This window comes from Gallus gallus, chromosome 1 (genome assembly GCF_016699485.2).
Source record: "Gallus gallus isolate bGalGal1 chromosome 1, bGalGal1.mat.broiler.GRCg7b, whole genome shotgun sequence".
NCBI lineage: Eukaryota > Metazoa > Chordata > Aves > Galliformes > Phasianidae > Gallus > Gallus gallus.
Window position 1 is genome coordinate 168,302,929 of NC_052532.1, and position 7,063 is coordinate 168,309,991.

The window sequence follows — 7,063 nt, forward strand, 5'->3', positions numbered from 1 at the left end:
GACTCCACCACCTCTCTGGGCAGTCCATTCCAGTGCCTGACCACTCTCTCAGAGAAGTAGTATTTCCTAACGTCCAACCTGAATCTCCCCTGGTGCAAATTGAGGCCATTCCCTCTAGTCCCATTGCTAGTTATGTGGGAGAAGAGCCCAACCCCCACCTTTCACCACAATCTCCCTTCAGGTAGTTGTAGAGAGGTGTCCCCGAGCCTCCTCTTCTCCAGACTGAACAATCCCATCTCCATCAGCCACTCCTTATAAGACTTGTGCACCAGATCCCTCACCAACTTCATTGCCCTTCTGTGGACACGCTCCAGGGTTTCGATGTTTTTCTTGTAGTGAGACCCAAAACTGAACACAGTGCTCCATACAGTGGTATAATTGATCACCACGACATGTAATGTACTGTCAAGGTCGTTACTCTGGAATGTCCATAATCTTTTACTTCAAGTTCATCATAAAATGAAATGGTTAGAAATTGGTCAGCCTCTGTTTACCACCAAAATGTCCCAGATCCTTTCATATAGCTTCTTAAGTTTTATTCCTCAAGGCTGAAAAAATCACCTGTGACACTGGAAATGCTGCAAATAATCCACTAAAAATGTACAATAAGAATTGTAAAATATAAATACTGCATTTTAAAAGCTTCATAAAAACTGCCAAGCAGTTTCTGTAGCTTTGGGGTTTTATGTACATTGTATATAGCAGAAGAGAAGATATAACTTGATTATACAAAATAAAAAAAAAAATCATTTTCAAAGCACCTAGTATAGATATCTCTCCAGTTAATACATTTCCTTTTTTCATTTTCTGCAAGAGAAGGATGATGTTATAAAGAAAACAGGCCAAAATGCTCAAAGGTACTGATTTCTCTTTGGAAGTGTTTAACACCCTCAAATATTACTTGTGGCAGTAGATTTTCATGGGACCTTTTTGCCTTATATGAAATTAGCTCTCCTCAGGATTTTCTAATGTTTCTCATATTGAAAATGATGCCATTTCTGGGGAAGCCTGCAGAGCCTGTTTGAGGTTTGCTTTGAGGGGGTAGGAAAATGGCGTTCCCTGACTCCAGGGGGAAGGTATGGGTAAAAATAATATAATAATAATAAAAACAATCACTGGGATGAAACGTTTACTTTTTCAAACAGAAGTATTTTACTATTAAAACTAGCACAGCATCAAGACTGGTGAATTTAATTCTCTCAGTTTTTGAGATCACTTAAAAAAAACATGTGTTAAAGCAGCAAAAATTATGGCTTTTTTTTTTTTTTTAATAAATAAGTGTTAGCACCAATCATGTTGTTTCTCTGTCAATTGTACTGACAAGACAGGGAGTAGCCCTTTCAACAGTCCAGAAAATGACAGTCATACCACATTGCAGGAGGACAGACAAAGGACCTATTCTCTGATTTTTATTTCATAATGCTAATGCAGGGTGCATCTGTGTTCTGCTTGTTCTTCTCTTCTAGAAGAGTTGAAATTACACATGGAAATTCATCCTTCATTCTGCTTTTCAGAATACTGTCCTTGCAGTTGGAGTATCTATGATGGGTATTTTAACTCTGTGAAGAAATGAATGAGTTCTTGCGTGTGCTTATTATTAACATTTAGAAAACTGGGAAGATTTTCTCTCATTAAATACAAAGGAAAATAAGTATTTGATTTCTCCCTTGCAGCTCACACCTCCCCTCCTAGTATTTTGTGCTGTAGTTACACTTAAAATAAAAACGTGAAGAGGTCACCATACTGAAACACCTCTTCAAAAATCAATGAATGTTTCCTATTCTGGATTGCATTACAGATAAGAAAGCTGCAGCAATTCTTTTCATGAGGGAAAAATGCGGAGACCTTTATATAGCACTATAAATGATGTCTCTCCAGAGTGAGCAGCAGCATTTCTCAAATAGCTGCTAATAAGACTAAATATGGTAGAGTATTACAGTGAATCACAGTGTTGTATTGGGTTATGCAACCCTCTAAGGTCACTTACATAAAGAAGTGATCAAATTAAGTTCAAGCAAGCTCCTCTTTGTTAATTAACTTTTAAGGTGAGCAACTGGCATTTAAAGAGAAAACTTATTATGGCTGGCTGTTGCAATGGGACGGAATACTTTATTGCAATTGTTCTTTAGGTTTCCTGAGATCATCTGAAACTCCATCCATTGTCAAGAATAATGCTGGTAGAATCCACTCAGGTCCTTCCTTGAATCCCTCCTGGCCTCAAGCAAAAGTGCTGATGCAGCTTAAATTCTTTGGTTCTTCATCTTAAAATTTGTCTGGTGGCGGTATAGAAAAGATGAGGATGTCAGCACTACAGCTTGCATCAAGAGAAGTGTGACCAGCAGGTCAAGGGAGGTGATTTTGTTTCTCTATTCTGATCTCATGAAACCCCACGTGGAGTACTGCATCCAGTTTTGGGTCCCCAAACACAAGAAGGACATGGAGCTGTTGGAGTGGGTCCAGAGGAGAGCATCAAAGATGATCAGAGGGCTGGAGCACCTCGACTATGACAGGCTGAGAGAGCTGGGGCTGTTTGACCTGAAGAAGGCTTTGGGAGGGATCTTCCAGTACCTGAAGGGAACCTACAGGAAAGCTGGGGAGGGACTTTTTATAAGGGTAGGTAGTGACAGGATGAGAGGAAATGGCTTTAAACTGGAAGAGGGTAGATTTAGACTAGATATTAGGAAGAAATTCTTTACTGTGAGGGTGGTGAGATGCTGGAACAGGTTGCCCAGAGAGGCTGTGGATGCCCCCTCCCTGGAAGCATTCAAGGCCAGGCTGGATGGGGCTTTGAGCAACCTGGTCTAGAGGGAGGTATCCCTGCGTATAGCAGGGGGTTGGAACTACATGATCTTAAAGGTCCCTTCCAACCTAAAACATTCTGTGATTCAAAATATCATCTTGTGAAAAGTGGGAACAAGTTTAGTACATCCCGCCCCTTCCATTCCCTGAATATCACTGACCTAGTTGTACCTCTAACACTCATATGGCTACCTATTTATAGGTATATAATACCTATATATACCTATTTATACTGTTCAATAACAGGAGACAAATTCTGTATTGTTTGAAGTGGCTGATTTGCCTTTCTGTATTTTCAAAGCCATTCAATATTTTCAACTGAAATAGGAAAAGAGGATCCATAATATTCAGTGAAAGATATGAGAAAAAAATAATCACCTTTCAGCAGGAAAACTTCAGAGAATAACTGTGCATGTAATATTTCATTCTTGTCCTTTAAAGAATTTTAATACACATGCATATGTGCAAAATGATTCAGATTTGGTGTCATGAAGAAGTATACCAAACAGCAACAAATAATTTATCAGGGACAAGTTTCATCTTGCATTCATTAGCTGCAGATAAGCTTATAACATATTAGTGAGTGAATTAATTACTGGCATTGTTCATTACAATGCAAATTAGATGTTCGCTTCATAAGTAATGTGGTACTTCCCCATTTGATCAAAAGGAAAAAGGACTACTATGCTTGGGTTTTTCAGCTTAGGCTCTGTACTCAAAACGTCCCTTGTCACCCTTGTATTTCAGAGGCAAAGCAGATTTCCAGAATAACTGAAAGAAGATTTTCTGTTCTTTGGCAAAGATCAGGACTCATCTCTGCTCTCAGATTTGTTGAGGAAGACACAATCCACTGGAGACCAGATAGGTGAACTCCTATGTCATAGACTTGAACCACTGAAGTGTTTTACAGATGGCATTTCCATAATGGGCCAGGGAAGAGGATTCTTAGATCCTGGATCAGCTCGTCAGAGGGCAATGGGCTGCTATTGATGTAAGTTGTGAGTGAAGGGATAACACAAAGTGGCTCATGGGCCATTATTTCACAGAAATAGAATAAATAGAATTATAGAGTATATTTGAAGTGGAAGGGACCCTTAAATGTCAGCTACTCCATCCCTGTCAGTGAACAGGGACACCTACAGCTTGAGCAGGCTGCTCAGAGCCTGGTCCAGACTGACTTTGAATGTCTCCAAGGACGGGGCATCCACCTCCTCCCTGGGCAACCTGTTCCAGTGTCTCACCACCCTTATTATAAAAAAAGCTTCACAGACCTGTAGATGGAGGGACTCTGCCTGCTAAAGGTGTCCAGAGATAATAATGTGTTTCAGTCACTCAAAAACTGAGAGACGGAACAGCTCTGAGGTGGCTTTGCTGTATGTCTGGAGAGATCCTGGACAACAGTCCTTGGTCCTTTTTGCTGTTGTCTGTCATAGCAGAAGTGTTCAGAGTTGGAAGGGACCCTTAAATGCATACACCCTCACAACATTTCCCTCTCTCTGGAAACCACTGCTTTGCTTTTTTACCTGGGAACATCTGGAGGGCTTGTGGGTGGCTTTCTTAATTGTGGAGAGTCCCTGTGATTCCTTCAGCAACTTAAGGATTTCCGTAAGAAAGTGTGGCAGGTTTTCACACAATATTTTCACCCCTACAGGAAAAGAACCGCTAATCATAGAATCACCAAGGCTGGAAAAAAGCTCTAAGATCATCCAGTCCAACCATCCACCTGGGCACTCTACTGGCTCATGTTCAGCTGAGTGTTGACCTACACCACGAGGCCCATTTCCTCAACATACTATCCAGCTATTCAGGAAACAGATAGGAAAGCCAGGTTTTTAGGTCATTTTCTTGAAGCCAAATCTATACAACTTCTCACAGGCTGTAGATTTACCTTAGAAAACTAGAAGAAAAAAAGCACAGAAAACAGATTTTATTCTATTCAACAGGATCAGCTATTTGTTCACATGGCACTGTGGCTTGTGACATCTCACTGCTCTGTTCAAAAGGTTTTATCACAAAAAAAAAAAAAAAAAAAAAAAAAAAAAAACCTCAGGTGAAAACACAGCCATATGTCCTTGTAGTGGATGATGGTGCCAGGACGGAATTTACAGCTGAAATATGTAACCTATGCTGTAAATTCTTTGAGGTCAGAGCCTGGCACCATGTGTCCCTAATCATGATTCAGGCTAGAAGTGCAGTAGAAATTATAAAAAGAAATGGTTTACAATAAAGTGCCTCAGTAGCATGAAGAAACCTAAGAATAGCTTGAAAATATTATAACATAGCAATGGACTATGACAAACTGCTTATGTTTGTAATCATTTATGACTCTGCAGCTATCCACACAGTATCATCATAGGGCAAGAGATGGGTCTTTTTTCAGTATTTCCTCTTGCAAGAGTTTGCAGAGTGAAGGTCCTCTGTCCAAGGGTTCCTGGGAAAGAAATGCTGTAAGGAAAGGATTTCATGCAGGATGATGAAGATGCTGAGGAAATTCCCTTTTCCAGATTTTTCTCCAACTGGAGTTTACTCAGAAGGCAGAATCTAGCTGACTTTTTCATAAACATTCTGCTGGCTTTTGACTAGGCCTTGAAATGTGGCTTGAATCATTTATATTCTGAGAGGACTGAAAAGAGGTTTATTTCAACAAAGTCATCCTCACAAACAAGATCAGCAGTTTGAGGGATTTGCCTTCTTACATTTTGAATATAAGGTAAAATAGATAGAGGAAATTGAAGGGAGGGAGTTAAAGAGAGGAGAAAAAACCAACTGCATAAGTAGTAAAAAGATAAAACAAAGAAATGCAGCTACTTTACTTATCTAATTTTCATTTGAAAGAACAGCTTTTGATTTGATTTTCTGTTGTGTAAAATCTACTGAGAGGTGTGAAACAATATGAATCCAACAGGTGTAAAACAATATGAACCCATTTTCACAATACCGTGTTTCCTGAGAAGCATTACAGCAGCAGGTCTAGATTGATGGAAAGAGTGAAGTAAGGGCAAACAGTACAAGGAAAGAAAGGGATGACTTAAAGAGAAGCAATTGCCAGCAGTTTTGCAGCACTGGAGAAGTAAAGGTGAAGAATATGTAGAACACAGGTAGGTATGGTCCCTTTCTTCCCCTAGGCAGCCTGGCTAGATTTGAACCACACATTAACCTTGAATCTGTAAAAAAATACAAGGGTCACGTGTAGGCATGTACCAATGCTACCATGCAGAATTTCTTTCATTTATTAACATCCTCAAAGAGTGCTGTGACAAAAATGAGAAAAAAGAAATCATTATTAATCTAATCTTCTGTGGGAAATATGGAAAAGTCTGTTTTACCACTGAAAATTAAAGGAAAAATTCTAAGGTCAGACTCCCCAGCATCCTGCAAATAATGAATAAAAGATTAAAAAGTGCTTGGCACAGAGTTTGTGTTAATCAGTGTCTTCTCATGTGGGCATGTTTCCTCCAGAAAGCCTGTAAACTTTGATTTTGTGTAATTGGGAGGTTAAAAGTTCTTCTAATTAACATCCACTTATATGGGGAATGTAGCACCTAGTTTGCAATCATAAAGGTGAGGGTTTTTTGAAGTGCTGCTAATTATGAAATAGATTTGCCATTTGAAGCAAAAATCAAGTGTGGAGTCAAATGAAGCCTCAGAATCCCCACTTTTGTCAATGCAGAAGTGAAGTTTAGATATCTACAATTTACAACAACTTTCTAATGACTGTGGAGATTGTGAAAAGGAGATTAAGAATGAGTTGTCAAATGTCTGTTTAACAAATCATGTCATGATTGTGATCATTTCTTTTCTTGGTGTGATATAAGTTTCTTTAGCTGTTGTCATACAAAGAAATGAGAAAAACATTTAAAATCAGGCACCTCAAAATGTAAAAGAGTGAGGGTGACATTTTGGTCACCTCTGTTAGAGGCATCCATCTATAAGGCTGATAAAATACATGATTAAAGATGATTTCCCAAAATATATTTTCTGACTTCTACTCTTTAATTCTTCATCCCAGAGACAAACAGGGACTTCTCCCTGAGAGCCAGAAGAGCAGCCTTCTGGATGAATGTTAGGGTTAGTGAAGCTCTCTAGAAATTGTCCTCAGCAGTTTTTATTTCATATATTCAGCACATAACTACAGAGGATTAGCTTCTGCACATTAAAACTGTTCGTAATGGACTTTTTCTTTTCACATATTTCTCATATCTGGAGAATAGTTGTAGCTGAAATTGTTATACTTGTAAATTGATGCGAAACATAATTTTTTTCC